Below are 14,140 nucleotides of genomic sequence, written 5' to 3'. Positions count from 1 at the left end.
AACCTGAGAATGCCCACCAGATGCAACGTGGACGGAAGCCACCCTGATTTCCAGACATGTGGCCAAGGACCTGGAAAAGCAGATTTTCTTTTAATGCTAAGAAGGTTGGGACTTTTGTAACTCACACTGTCTTTTATCTGCTGGCTCTCTCCAAGTCGTGGGCCTGGTGTGTGGTTAGTACCTCAACAGAGCATGCCAGTTCTCCTACAGGACACTGAGCCATCCAGGCCAGAGGCACAAGACCCTGATATGGGTCTCAGTGCACCTGTATGAGTTCTAGCTCAGCTTCGCCCTTCCCACCTTATATCCATCTTCGCTTCCTGAAACCTGCCCTGCCCACATAACGCTCAGGCGTTGGGTGTGAAGATCATGGTGCTGACTGTTTACACAGCCAATCGTGCAGCATGGAGGCCCTATAAGGAATCTTTATATAGCTCAAAGTGGTTCAGTCCTGCCAGCCACAGAAGGCACAGAAACAGAGCTCAGGGGTAGAGAGTGCTCAGGGACTTTTTTCCCACCCCGACTCCCGTCTAGTTGTGGAGTCTAGCCTGAGCCCCACCCAGGAGAAGCACCAGGCCTTGCTCCCCAGAGGAGAGCATCAGATACCAGAGTCTAGTGGCCAAGGCTTTGAAGTTTCCTAGTTAGGTCTGTAATCTCCATCCCGAAGTTATGGCTATGTGACCTTAGGCAAGTCACTTCTCTCATCCAACCTTGGTCTCCTCAGCTGTCAAATGGGAATTTGAGTCAACTATGGGACCACTGGCACTAGATAACCTGTGTAAGCCTTGGCACTCAGAATCCCTACATAAACAGGAGTTATTATTATGATGTGACCTCATGGCTCATGGCTGGCTGGTTGGGGCTTGGACGGGGAAACCCCAACACTTTCCATGCTCCCTCCACTTCCCTTTTGTGAAACCCAGTGATGAATCTCTATCTCTATCACCCCTTCTGGGGCCATCAGAGGACAAAAATGGGAGTTTACATGAGTAAATATCTAAAAGATGTTATCACATGGAAGGGAATTCCAGTGACACTTGAGTGGGTGGTTTGAGTTGACACAGACCTTGGAGGTCATCCTTCTCAAAGACTTTGTGAACAAGAACCATTCTGATAGTCCTCAAACCTTGAATTCACCAGAGTGGCCAGAGGAAGTTGGGTCCAGGACTGAGAGGTGAGGAAGTTAGCAGAGAAGATTCCAGAAGAGTGGGAGGAATAGGAAGGAGAACGCCATTTAACTACTATCTCTATGGGTCCATATCCATTTGTGCGTCTATTTGTGTGATGTTTCCATTCGCTACACTACTCATTAGTTATTTAGTAACTATAAGCTTTATGCAACACTAAGAATGCGCCAAACATGGTTCTAAGCATTTTACAAATATGATGATTTATTAAGCACTACTGTATAAATGCACACACGCTGTTTATGTGCTTCCATTCAATTCTCCTGTCAGCCCTGCAAAGTAGCTGTTTTGTCCTCATTCTGGCCTTAGGAAACGTGACTCAGAGACAGCTCAGTGTCACAAAGTAAGCTGGATTCTAACTGGGTTTTGTCAGAGCCAAAGCCCACCACTGCTGGCATGCTAGAAATCCTGCCAGGGCTGAGGCTGCAGGCGACAGAAAGGCCCTGCTAACTTGGAGAGTGGAGCTGAGAGATGACTATAGTACTCATGGCTTCCCATGCATAAGAAGGTCAATAGGACATACCAGCAGGTATCTGAGTGCCCTTTCCCACTTCCTTTAGGTTAAGATGAATAAGGCAGGGCTCCAGAAGTCAACAGCATGGTCCACGATCCCGGCTGGCCCTTGTACAACATTCTCTTTGTGTGTGTGTGTGGTATTGGGATTTGAACTCAGGGCCTACACCTTGAGCCACTTCACCAGACCTTTTTTTTGTGATTTTTTTTTTTTTTTTTTTGAGATAGGGTCTCATGAACTATTTGCCGAGGCTGGCTTCAGATTGAAATCCTCCTGATCTCTGCCTCCTGAGTAGCTAGGATTACAGGTGTGAGCCACCAGCACCCAGCATCAACCTATTCTTTTCAGTAATGCTCTAGAAGAAAGCCAGAGAGAGTGGACATTCTTTAAGCTCCACCTCTGGGCCAGGCATTGTACACACATTATCTTGCAACAAACCTGAGAAGTAGATCCAGTTCTACTTTATAGCTGAAGAAATCGAGGTTCAGGGAAGGGAAGGATTTGCTGAGACAGGATTTGAACTCGGATTTCTTTGACTCCAGAGCCTATGAATCTCCTTTATTACAATTCACTGTCTCATGGGTTAGGGGCAGCCAGGCCACCAGGTGGAAGGGCAGGGTTAGGTCAAAGCTATCGTGTCCCTCAGGAAGAAGTCTGATCAAGCAGGTACAAGTTTCCAGATTGCTAGGAGCATGCTCACTTCCCATGAGCCTCTACTCCTGAGGCATCACCCCAACAAAGACAGGAACAGGTGGTCTCAGAGATGCCTTCTGCCTTGCTCCTTTTGCTTCAGAGCAGTAACTTTGGGACCCACATAGACCAAGCTCCCATCTACTCCTGAGTCCCACTGCCACCCCCAAGGGTCCTGCCCCTTTTCAAACACTTCTAAACACAGCAAACACTCCTTCACCGGGCTGTCTTCCCCATTTTATTAGCCCAAGTTCTCCAAGCCCATACAACTGATGTTGATAGAAGCAGGGCCACACATAACAGTAATCAGTTTTCCCTGACTCTGTCCCTTCAGACTGTCCCAGGAATGCCCAGTGTGTGTCTCCTAACCTTCTAGGGCACGCTTCAGAACTTAACCACCCACGTTACAAATGCTGATTTCAGCTGACAGTGGTGACTGGTGTACCCAACACTCAGGAGGCTGAGGCAGGAGGATCATGAGTTCAAGGCCAACCTGAGCTACATAGCAAGTCCCTGTCTCCAAAATTTTAAATTAATTAATAGTAAATAAATAAATGGACTGGCAATGCAAGGCAATGTGCAAGGTCTGGAGTTCAATATTTTTAAACTTTTAAATGCTGATTTTTTAATCCTCAATGTCCACAGCAGATATAAAGCCACCAGATTGTCAAAAAGCCATCACTGAGCGACACATTCATGAAATTGTCCACTCCCTTCCACTGGGCTCCTGGAGCTCAGGTGTGAGCCCCGAGGACGCTTACTCCGAGGACAGCGCCTGGAAGGTGAGGACCCGCAGTCACCGAGGGGCGACCACGTCCCAGGGCCCACAAATGCTCAAAATCTGGGGCCTATGGTATGCAAACCGAGGCGAGGAGTGGACAGTGAATTAACGCCTGCGGGGTCCCGGGAAAGTCACCGCCGGCCTGGGCACGGGGTCTGAGTTCCAGCCCCACTTCATAGGGCGGGCTGCGCGGCCTGTGAAGCTCCCATGCCTCGATTTCCCCCTCGGTGACCGTGAAGGGTCAGAGTCGGGAGCGGTGCAGAGGCGGGGCCGGCCGCGGGGTCCCGTGCGGGCGGCGCTGCGGGCTCCGGCGCCCCCTGCCGGCTGGGAAACGCCATGTCCGTGCGGGCCCGGGAGCGAGCAGGCCACCCCGCGCGCCCCGCGCTCCTGGGGGCAGGATTATGTCACCAGCGGGAAAGGAAATGAGTCACCACTCTCCCGGGCCGAGGCGAGTGCGGAGACGCGGCCACAGGAACCCGGGACAATGGCGGGAAGTGCGAGGAATGCGGACCTGGCTGCAGCTGCCGGGCCCCTCCGCGCCCCCCGGCCGGGACCCAGCGAGGGAAGGAGGCCGGGCGCTGGGCACCCAGGGCGCAGCGGGGCCAAGACCCCGTCCCCGGGCGGGGAGGCCGGAGGAGGACGCAGGCCCAGGCCAGCCCCGGACGTCCAGGCCATCGTTCCGACAGCCCGTGACCTTCCCAAAACCCTAGCCCGACCTCCCCGAGGCCACCCAAGTCGCCTTTTGCACCGCGCTCAAATGCCGCGGGACATCGGAAGAACCCCAGGTCCCCGGCCACCCTGGAAATGTCGCTTCAGTGGGCCCCAACTGCGACTCCATGGAATTTTTATCTTTTTCTTTTTTTTTGCCGCACTGAAGTTTGAACTCAGGGCCTTCACCTTGAGCCACTCCACCAGCCCTATTTTTTTTTTTTTTTTTTTTTGTGAAGAGTTTTTTAGAGACAGGGTCTCGTAAACTATTTGCCTGGAGCTGGCCTCAAACCGCGATCCTCCTAATCTCTGCCTCCTGAGTAGCTAGGATTACAGGTGTGAGCCACCAGCTCCCAGCTGGATTTGCATCTTAATAAACAACTACTTGGCAATGCAGAGGCCGGGGTCCTCAGACCATTCTTGGGAGGATCCCCTTGGGTCAAGTTCAGCAGCTTGGCTAGCCTGTGACAAGCCCTTTGTTTTGTGACTCCTCGAGCCTCACTTCTTTTCCCTTCCTATCTGCTCCATGCGGCACCAGCCAGATGCAAGTACTTGTATTTTGCTGCCCCTCCCTCTGTTTTTGCAGGGGTTTCCTTTGATGGAAACACCCCACTCCACTGCTGCCCCTAGCTGACCTCTAAGTACCCTTGAAAAACCATCTCATGGCATGTTTCAAAGGACACCATCAACAGTGAAAAGGCAGCCCGCAGAGTGCAAGAAAATGTTTGCCAATCATCTATCTGATAAGGAGTTAATATCCAAAATGTATTAAAAAACTACAACTTGGTAACCAAAAATCAAACAACCTGATTAAAAATGGAGTCAGGTGCGGTGACTCGCACCTGTATTCCCAGATACTCAAGAGACAGAGATCAGGAGGATGACGGTGCGAATCCAACCAGGGCAAATAGTTCGTGAAACCCTATCTCGGGAGAAAAAAAGGGCTGATGGAGTGGCTCAAGATATAGACCCCCTAATTCAAATGCCAGTACAGACCGGAAAAAAAAAAAAAAAACGGGCAAAGGACTTGAACAGACATTTCTCCAAGAAAATACACAAATGGCCAATATGTACCTGAAAATATGGGGAAATGTAAATAAAAAACATAATGAGATATTCTCTCACACCAATTAGGATGGAGAGAGAGAATGAGACTATGAATAACACGTATTGACAAGAACATGGAGAATTAAATCCTTGTGCACTGTGAGAGAGGACGTAAAATGGTGCATCCACTGTCTAAAAGAGCAGGGTCACTCCTTAAAAATTAAATACAAAATTACCATATGACTGATTAAAGTACAATACATTTACAGGTAAAACACCAAGGCAAACCCCAGTGGACGATGAACAGATGCTTCTGCAATGAAGGACAGGAATGTGAACCAGAACATGTTTAGGGAAGGTTCTAGCAGGAGGGCAAATGAAGAGCATAAACAAGGGTGAATATGGTTGGAGTGTTTTCCACACACATGTGAATATGGAACACTGAGCCTGTCAAACTCCCAAAGTCATTTTAAGAAGGGGAGAGGGGAAGAGGGAGAATAATGGAGGGGATGAAACAAACCAGGTACAATATATGTATATACAGAAATGTCACAATGAAACCCCTGAATAGCTATCATATACTAATAAAAATGTCGAAAAACACTTTACAAATCATGAATATTTACTTACTATAGTATTTTTCTCTAAATTTTGTGATATGACTTGCTCTTTTGCCACTGAATACATAATCTGAAAGTAACCTTGGAGAAGAGGAATACAGGAATATATCACAAAGGTAATTCTTCATATCTTCATGTAGGTGTAAATTTAAGGAAAGCAGAGATTTTGCCCACTCTGTTCATGATGCCTTCCCAGTGCCTAGAACAGTGACTGCACACAGTGATTGTCAAAACATATTTGTTGAAAGAATGAATAATTTTGAACAAAAAATTTTAATTAAGCCAGGTGCCAGTGACTCATGCCTGTAACCTAACCACAAAGGAAGCAGAGATCAGGAGGATCAAGGTTCGAAGCCAGCCCTGGGCAAATAGTTCATGAGACCATATGTCGAAAAAAAATCAATCACACAAAAGGGCTGGTGGCATGGTTCAAGGTGTAGGCCCTGACTTCAAACTCCAGGACGAAGAAAGAAGAAGAAAGAGGAAGAAGAAGAAGAAGGAGGAGGAGGAGGAGGAGGAGGAGGAGGAGGAGGAGGAGGAGGAGGAAGAAGAAGAAGAAGAAGAAGAAGAAGAAGAAGAAGAAGAAGAAGAAGAAGAAGAAGAAGAAGAAGAAGAGGAAGAAGAAGAAGAAGGTGGAGGAGGAGGAGGAGGAGGAGGAGGAGGAGGAAGAGGAAGAGGAAGGGGGAGGAAGAAGGGGGAGGAAGAAGGGGGAGGAAGAAGGGGGAGGAAGAAGAAGGGGAAGAGGAAGAAGAAGGGGAAGAGGAAGAAGAGGAGGAAGAGGAAGAAGAGGAGGAAGAGGAAGAAGAAGAGGAAGAGGAAGAGGAAGAGGAAGAAGAAGAGGAAGAGGAAGAAGAGGAAGAGGAAGAAGAAGAGGAGGAAGAAGAAGAGGAGGAAGAATAAGAAGAGGAAGAAGAAGAAGAAGGGGAAGGGGAAGGAGGAAGAAGAAGGAAGGAGGAGGAAGAAGGAGGAAGAAGAAGAAGAAGAAAGGAGAAGGAGAAGGAGGAGGAGGAGGAGGAGGAGGAGGAGGAGGAGAAGGAGAAGGAGAAGGAGAAGGAGAAGGAGAAGGAGAAGGAGAAGGAGAAGGAGAAGGAGAAGGAGAAAGAGAAGGAGAAGAAGAAGAAGACTTACCAGGTGACCCAGCAATTCCATTTGTGGGTATCCACCCCAAAGAATTGAAAGCACATCTCAAAAAGGCATTTCTACACCTATTTTTTATTCACAGAGGCCAAAGGTGGAAGTGACCCAAGAGTGCGTTGACAGATGAATGGATAAACAAAAGTGGTGTATACAGTGGAATATTATCCCATCCCAAAAGCAAGTTCTGGCATGTGCCACAGCACGGATGAAATATAAGGACGTGGTGCTAAGTGAAATACAGCAGGTAAAAAGGACAAATCCTGTACAGGAACCCACCTGTCCCATCCTAGAGACAGAGAGCCGAACAGAGGGGGCCAGGCTGAGCCAGGAATGGAGAGCCATTGTTTAATGGGTACAGAGTTTCAGTTTTGTGAGCAGAAGAGTTCAGTGGTGGTGATGTCAGCACAACACTAGATATCCTTAAAGCCACTGAAGTGTATGCCTAACATGGTTAAAATGGTAAATTTTAGGTTATGGTATTTTGCCATTGTTGTTATTACTGTTGGTGCTAGTGCATGCTAAGAACACACTCTTCCACTGAGCTAGGTCCTTAGACCTACAACTAAAATATTTAAAGAGTCACCTCAAGCTAGGTGTGCTGGCACACGCCTGTAATCCTAGCACTATGGAGGCTGAGGCAGGAGGATTGTGAGTTTGAAGTCAGCCTGGGCTACATAGTGAGTCTTTCTCTCAAAAAATAAAAAAATAAAGTCATTTCCCTGGTAGCTTCCAGAAAAGATCAGGCCTTGTCGTATAACTCAGGCTGGCCTCAAACTTGATCCTTTCCTATCCTAGCCTCCTGAGTGCTAGGATTATAGGCACACAACACCACACCCAGCTTCAAGCTAAGGGACAGTGAAATTAGCTAATGGACAGTCCATTAGCTTCAAGCTAATGGACGTTGATGCTGGAAACCAGTCAATTCTGTGGCCTCTCCACAAAACAAAAGAGTGAGTGCTTAGTAAAATTGTGCCCACCATGGGTGGGGAGGGTAAAAAGAAGGAACAGAGCACGTGTGGGCAAGGGGACAATAGATGAATGGATGTCTATGGAGGGAAAGGGCCCCTATAGTTTGTTTGTTTGTTTGAGGTACTGGGGTTTGAACTCAGCTTCATGCTTGTTAGGCAGGCGCTCTCCCGTGCGTGCTGTGTTTGCTCTGGTTATTTTGGAGATAGGGTCTCACTTTTTGGTCAAGCTGGCCTGGACTACAATCCTCCTACTTATTTTATACTTCCTGTCATTACTGGAACAACAAGTGTGTGCCACCATGCCCACATTTTCTCTGTTGAGATGGGGTCTCGCAAACTTTTTTGTCCAGGTTGACCTAGAACCGCAGTCTCAACTTCCCAAGTAACTGAGATTACAAGTGTGACCCACCACATCTGGCCCATATAGTTCTCTTCTTTTAATAAAGAAAAAACTCTGTTAAATCTAAAACTCTCCCTTTCCTCTGTACAGCTGCCATGTTTCTTGTCCACCTATATGTGCTTTTACTACATGGCTATATCACACTACATACAATATTACATTAATAATATATATTACATAAATACTCAATGCTAATTATTCTATGTATACATTTAACAATATACAAAGATAACAGTATCCTACTGTGTGAGTCCCTCTGAAACCTGCTTTTTCAGTCACCACTGTGTTTTGAGATTCATCCATGTTGATGCATGTAGTTCTGATTCATTCCTCTTATTGCTCTCTGGTTTCCCATTGTTTGAATAAATTTCTTTATCATTCTCTTTCCAAGAGGCCATCGGTTGTTTCCATTCGGTTATTACACACCGCACTGCAATGACGATTCTGGTACACATCCCTTATGCAAATCCAGGCATCCAGCTGCTGGGTCACAGTGCACACATATCCTTAGCGTTTACTAGATAGTGAAATTCCCTCCAAAGTTTCTCTGAAACCATTGGAATCTTATTATTTTCAATTTAAGGATGGGTCTGATCTTATTCAGAATGAATCCACTTATTCTCAAAAGGACAAAACTATAGCGGATGGCAGAACAGATCAATGGTTGCCAGGGGTGAGGGTGTGGAGAGGGTGTGAATGTACAGGGGGAGAAGCAGGGAGTTTTGGAGAGTGGCCTAGGGTCTGATCCTGGTAGTGACTGCCCAAGTCTGCACTTCTAAATGTACAAAAGGAAAGAAGGGTCGATTTTACTGCATGACAATTTTTAAAATAAAATATTAAAGATATAAAATCATAGAGATACTGCATATCACCTGAAATCTTTATGACATTTAGGACGGCACCCTGTAATCAATGTTTCCTCCACAGAGCATGTGAAGTCACATTAACTTCAGTAAATTAAAACTTTTTTCATCAAAAAAGAGAAGGTGGTCACCCCTTATTCTAAGGTTACTTTTCAGTAACTGCCAAAGTTTTGAAAATGAGAAAAATAAGAAGAGGGTCCAAAAGGATGCTGAGAAACAATACCACCCTAAGTCCATGCACCAAATTACAGGAGGTCTTCTCTGGCCCCCTCAGAATCTGTTTGTTTTTCACTGTATTCACTAAGAAATTTGATGTAGTCTCCTAGCCTACAGCAAAGTAAACGTTTCAACTTAGAAGAGGAGATACAGCAAGGAATGCATGCAGATAACTAAAGTCTAACAAAGACAGAGAAGTCCAGAGGGCCTGGGGCATGGCTCAAGTGGAGACCCTGGGTTCAATCCCCAGTACTGCAAAAAGAAAAAGAGAGGAAGAGAAAGGGAGGGAGGGAGCGGGGAAAGAAAAGACAAACATACGGTGATGCAGTGCTTGCCTAGCATGTGCAATGCCCTGGGTTCCATCCCTAGCATCACGAAACAAACAAACAATTACAACAACAAAAAACAAATGCAGGAATATAAGAGGGCAGGAGGCGAGTGGCACCACACAGTTCTAGATCCTTAGAGGCACCACTGTGCATACTGGAGACAAAAAGCAGCTTTGTTCCACGTGGTCCCTCAGGAGCCACCTCACCTTGTGGCTTCCTTGGCTGCTCTGGTGTTGGCCATTCTAGTCAGAGGTGAGAAGGGAAAGAGGAGTTCAAGTCTAGCGTTTCCTTTAGGGCAGGTGACGGGTGAAGATGCACCACTACCTGCAGCCTCATCCCACCGTGAGCTTGGACTAATGGGCCTGGTCAACTGGGAGACTCCATCCTTCGCTGCAAACCAGGTCACATAAGGCCTTGCAGACTGTTGTAGGACGATGGCTTTTGTTCTGAGAGAGACAAGGAGACAGTGAAAGGGTTTTAGGCCAGCAGTGGCCTGGTCTGATTTGTAAGAGATCTCCAGCTACATTGTAGAAAAGACTAAGGGGGTAGAAGCGGGGGCAAAGGCAAGGGCAAAAGCATTAACACTGCCATTACTAATTATTTGAGATGGGGGTCTTGCCACATTGCCCAGGCTGACCTTGAACATCTGCCCAGCTCCTCCTGCCTCAGCCTTGGGAGTCTCATTTTTTAATGACAGGTTCTGTGAAGCCTTCCAGCCTCTCCTCCCCTCACAGGGAGTCAACCTCTCCCTCTGAGCTTCCACAGCATTTCTCACACTTTAGGCACTTACTGTTTGCTTATCTCTCTTCTCCTGTGGCTGTACCTACAACACTTAGCCCAGAACAGGGGCCTGGCAAAGTATCGTTCAGTGATGTGAGATATGAAGGAAATAACAGTTGGAACCTGGGCTTTTGGTCAGCAGTCTTTAAGTGCAAGCAACAAACCCACATGGCTGTCTCAGAAGACAACCAAGAAAAAAAAGAAGAAAGGAAGGAAGGAAGGAAAGGAAATTTGGGAGATGCCCAGAATACACAGAAAGGCTGGAGGACTGGACTTGGACAAAGCACAGGAGGCCCCAGAGACATTCTTGGCAGTCCTGTGTGCTACAGTGGTGAAAAAAGTCCTGGTAAGAGGTGGAACTGGAAAGGCTTAAAGGGTCAGATGTCCAGGCTTTGGTCTCACAGGGTTGAGGAAAGGAAGAAATGTGTCAGACCTTTGAGACCCTCTTAGATTCAGGGATGGGCAGATAAGGTTCCCTGACCCACTGAGCCTGCACTGCACCACAGGAGAGGTAAGAGGAGAGAGGACACCAGAGAGCTGCTAGGAGAAGGGAGTCACCTATGCCGGCTGCACTTTCCCAGGACTGGAAAAGCACGAGGCATGAACTGCGAACTGCAAAGGGACCCGTCTTCCTCATGCAGCACCCAGTGCTTAGTGGATAACTAGTACCAATACTTGCTTCCTGAAGGTCTAGCCAGTGAGTAAAGCCATCCAGCCACCAGCCAGCCCCAGGGCCAGTAGTATTACTGTTTCATTTTGCTTTGCTTTTGTTTCCTGTGGTGCTGGGGCTCGAACCCAGAGCCTGATGCATGCTAGGCAGGTGCTATACCACTGAGCTCTACCTGAAGGTCCTGTTAGCATTTTTTAACACATCAGTTTTATGATTCAAAAGGGAGTGAGGTAGCACCAACCTCACTGAAGAGATGATTGCCAAAAAGAAAAGGAAAAAAAAAAAACATTTGTCTCAGGGGAAAAACTATAGCACTGTTTTCAAAGCCCGTTAATCTAGCGTTGAGAGGGATCCTCATTTATTTCAAGAAATTGGCCTGGTGCAGCCCTGGCTGATTGAGTTGGATGTAGTGGAAGGCTGGGCAGCAGGAGGTGGGCTGGCCTCCAAGCCGTCCGGGCCACATGAGAAGCTGCAGAGCTGGCCCTGCCGTGGTGCCCAGGAGGAGGGCCCAGCTGTCTCAAGGGAGGAACCAGGCTGGAAGTTTCCATTTCATGTGCCAAAAAAGTCAGTATCTTCCAAGGAAATCCACTGGGCAAGCCACCAAGTTGTGTCACAGCCCATGTATGGGGGCTGGCTACGGAGCCAGAGAGTTCCCAATGTGTTCCTGGGCTGGATTGCACAGAAGAGTGCCGGGTGCACCTGAGCTGGGAAGCATAACGTCCTCCCCAAAACACCTTCAACCAGAGCACTTTGGGATTTTCATTCTTTCTCTTCCTTTCTTTCTTTCTTTCTTTCTTTCTTTCTTTCTTTCTTTCTTTCTTTCTTTCTTTCTTTCTTTCTTTCTTTCTTTCTTTCTTTCTTTCTTTCTTTCTTTCTCTCTCTCTGTCTCTCTGTCTCTCCCTCCCTGCCTCCCTCTCTCCCTCCCCCCCTTCCTTCCTTCTTTGCTGATAGGGGGGCAGGGAAGATTGAACTCAAGGCCTTGCACTTATTAGGCAGGCCCTTGAGCCAAGCCCCCAGCATTTTTTTTGCTTTAGTTATTTTGGGGATAGGGTCTTGTGTTTATGCCTGGGCTGGTATTGAATCTCGATCTCTGCCTCCTGAGTAGCTGAGATTACAGAGATGAGCCCTGCATTTGGACTCCATGAACATTCTATTCAAATGAAGAGTTCTATAGACAAAGAGAGAGAGAAGAGAGAAGGTTTGGGTTTAGTTCACTGACGAAATGCACAATCATTTTGCAAAGTGCTCTCATGTACCTATGTGGGAAGGACACTTACTAGTTATATGACATTATTAAGCCTTAGTTTTCCCATCTATAAAGTGGGGGGGATTGCAGTGAGATTTAGCAGTACAGGTGTGTGTCTGGATGTTATTTTGAAACACTCATGGATGCACGTTTTCCTCCTATGTTTTCCCATCCTCTTTTCCATCGTCACACAATCAAAGATGGCAGCAGAGAAGACAGGAAGACCTTTGCCAAGAACCTGAGCCCTAGAGAATGGAAATGAGAAAAGGAGACATGAAGATTTGTTCATGTTCTGACCAGGTTCCACTGGTCAGAAGCAGAGAGGCGAGGTGACCCATCCAGAGCCTGCAGGGTCCTGGGTCTGGAGAGAACCAAAGACAAGAGATATGTGGGCCTGGAGCAGCTCAGGGATAGGACACAGTGGGAGCCTGAGGCAAATGCCTTTGGGATGCATCTGCACCCAGACTGAAGGTGCTGAGGACACAGGAAAAAAGCCCTAAAGGGCCCTAGGGATGGGGCAAGGACATCCCTAGAAGTGACTTGAGGAAGGTTCTCTGAGGACAGAAACCACGTGGCTTTGCACTAAGCCCCCAGCACCAGGACAGAATCCTAGGAGTCATGTATTTTCCCCCACCAGCCTGATGCAAAAGGGACTCAGAGGCAGAAGTTCAGCCCTGTTAGAAAAAGCCAAGGAAGTTGTGCTCATGGCTCATATAGACATCTGGCACTGAAGCCAGCCACTGCCTGCATCCGCAGCCAGGGAGAGCTGCACTGTGTCACTCTGTCCCTCCCACTCCCCCATGCCTCCACCCCAGGGCCCATCTGTCTGCCATTTCCTCCCAGCCATGTTTGAGGACCCTGTAAAACACTGCTGGGCTGCTGACTTCTTCCTCTGAGCTGACTAGCTTCTTGTGGACACTGGACAGGGTGGTGGCAAAGGATGGGCCAGCTAATCTGGTAAATCCTGGATACTAAGCCCAGCCCCCAACAGGGAGGTGGCCTGGTGCTGCAGGGGAGCTGCAGACATTTGCAGAGTGACAAAAAAAGAGGAGGGGCCTGGGAAGAGAACAACACTCACACTTGCAAACACTGGTAGTGTTCTCTAGGCCTGGGGTTCTTCTCAGGGTCATTTTCAAGACCAACAGAACTTGGGCCTAAGACCAATGGAGGTGACTCACTGGTCCCAGGCAGATAGACAGGTGCTTCCTCTCTGCAGGTGTGAGTGAGCGTGTGTGTGTGTGTGTGTGTGTGTGTGTGTGTGTGGTGGATGAGTGGGTGCATATATGGTATGTGTGTACAACAGTGAGTGTGTGCATGTGTGTACATCTGGGGAGGTGTAAATATGGGGGGTATATATGTAGGGGTGTGTATATGGTATGTGTGTTTATGAATATAAATGTGTGTGTACATAGTGTGTGTATGGGGGGCGCATGGAGTGTATGTGTATGTGTGTGTGAGTATGCATGTGTGTGTATATGGTGCATGTATATGTTTAATGAGCATAACTGTGTGTGTGTCTATCCCAAGACAGAGGTTCTCCCTAGATCTTTAGAGCCAGCAGGGCATGTAGCTATCCATTAAATCTAATAGCACCTTTTAGAGATGTTGAAACCACATCCTAAGGGATATGGCCTGCCTGAGGTCACACCACTCTCCAGAGACAAGCAAACAGTGAGGTAGTCTGAAAGAGTCTCACCTGCTCCCGACACTTGGCCCATCTTTCTTTCTCCTTACAGCACAGCCACTTCATGGGGACAGAGTAGTCAGCAAGCCAGCACTTGTCCTCACTCGGGCCAGGTCTCATGCTGCATACTTTGCACAGGTTATCATTTAATCTTGCTCCTTATGGTCATTTCTTAAGACAGGCATTTTAGGCCATGTTTCACAGAGGTGGAAGCAGAAACCACATGCCTTTTTTTTTTAACCATAGCCCATGTTCATTCTAGCAGGCACAGTTCTACACACTCTACACGTCAGCTCCTTT

The sequence above is a fragment of the Castor canadensis genome, chromosome 11 (assembly GCF_047511655.1).
Source record: "Castor canadensis chromosome 11, mCasCan1.hap1v2, whole genome shotgun sequence".
Taxonomy (NCBI): Eukaryota; Metazoa; Chordata; class Mammalia; order Rodentia; family Castoridae; genus Castor; species Castor canadensis.
Note: the sequence above shows the minus strand (reverse complement) of the source record.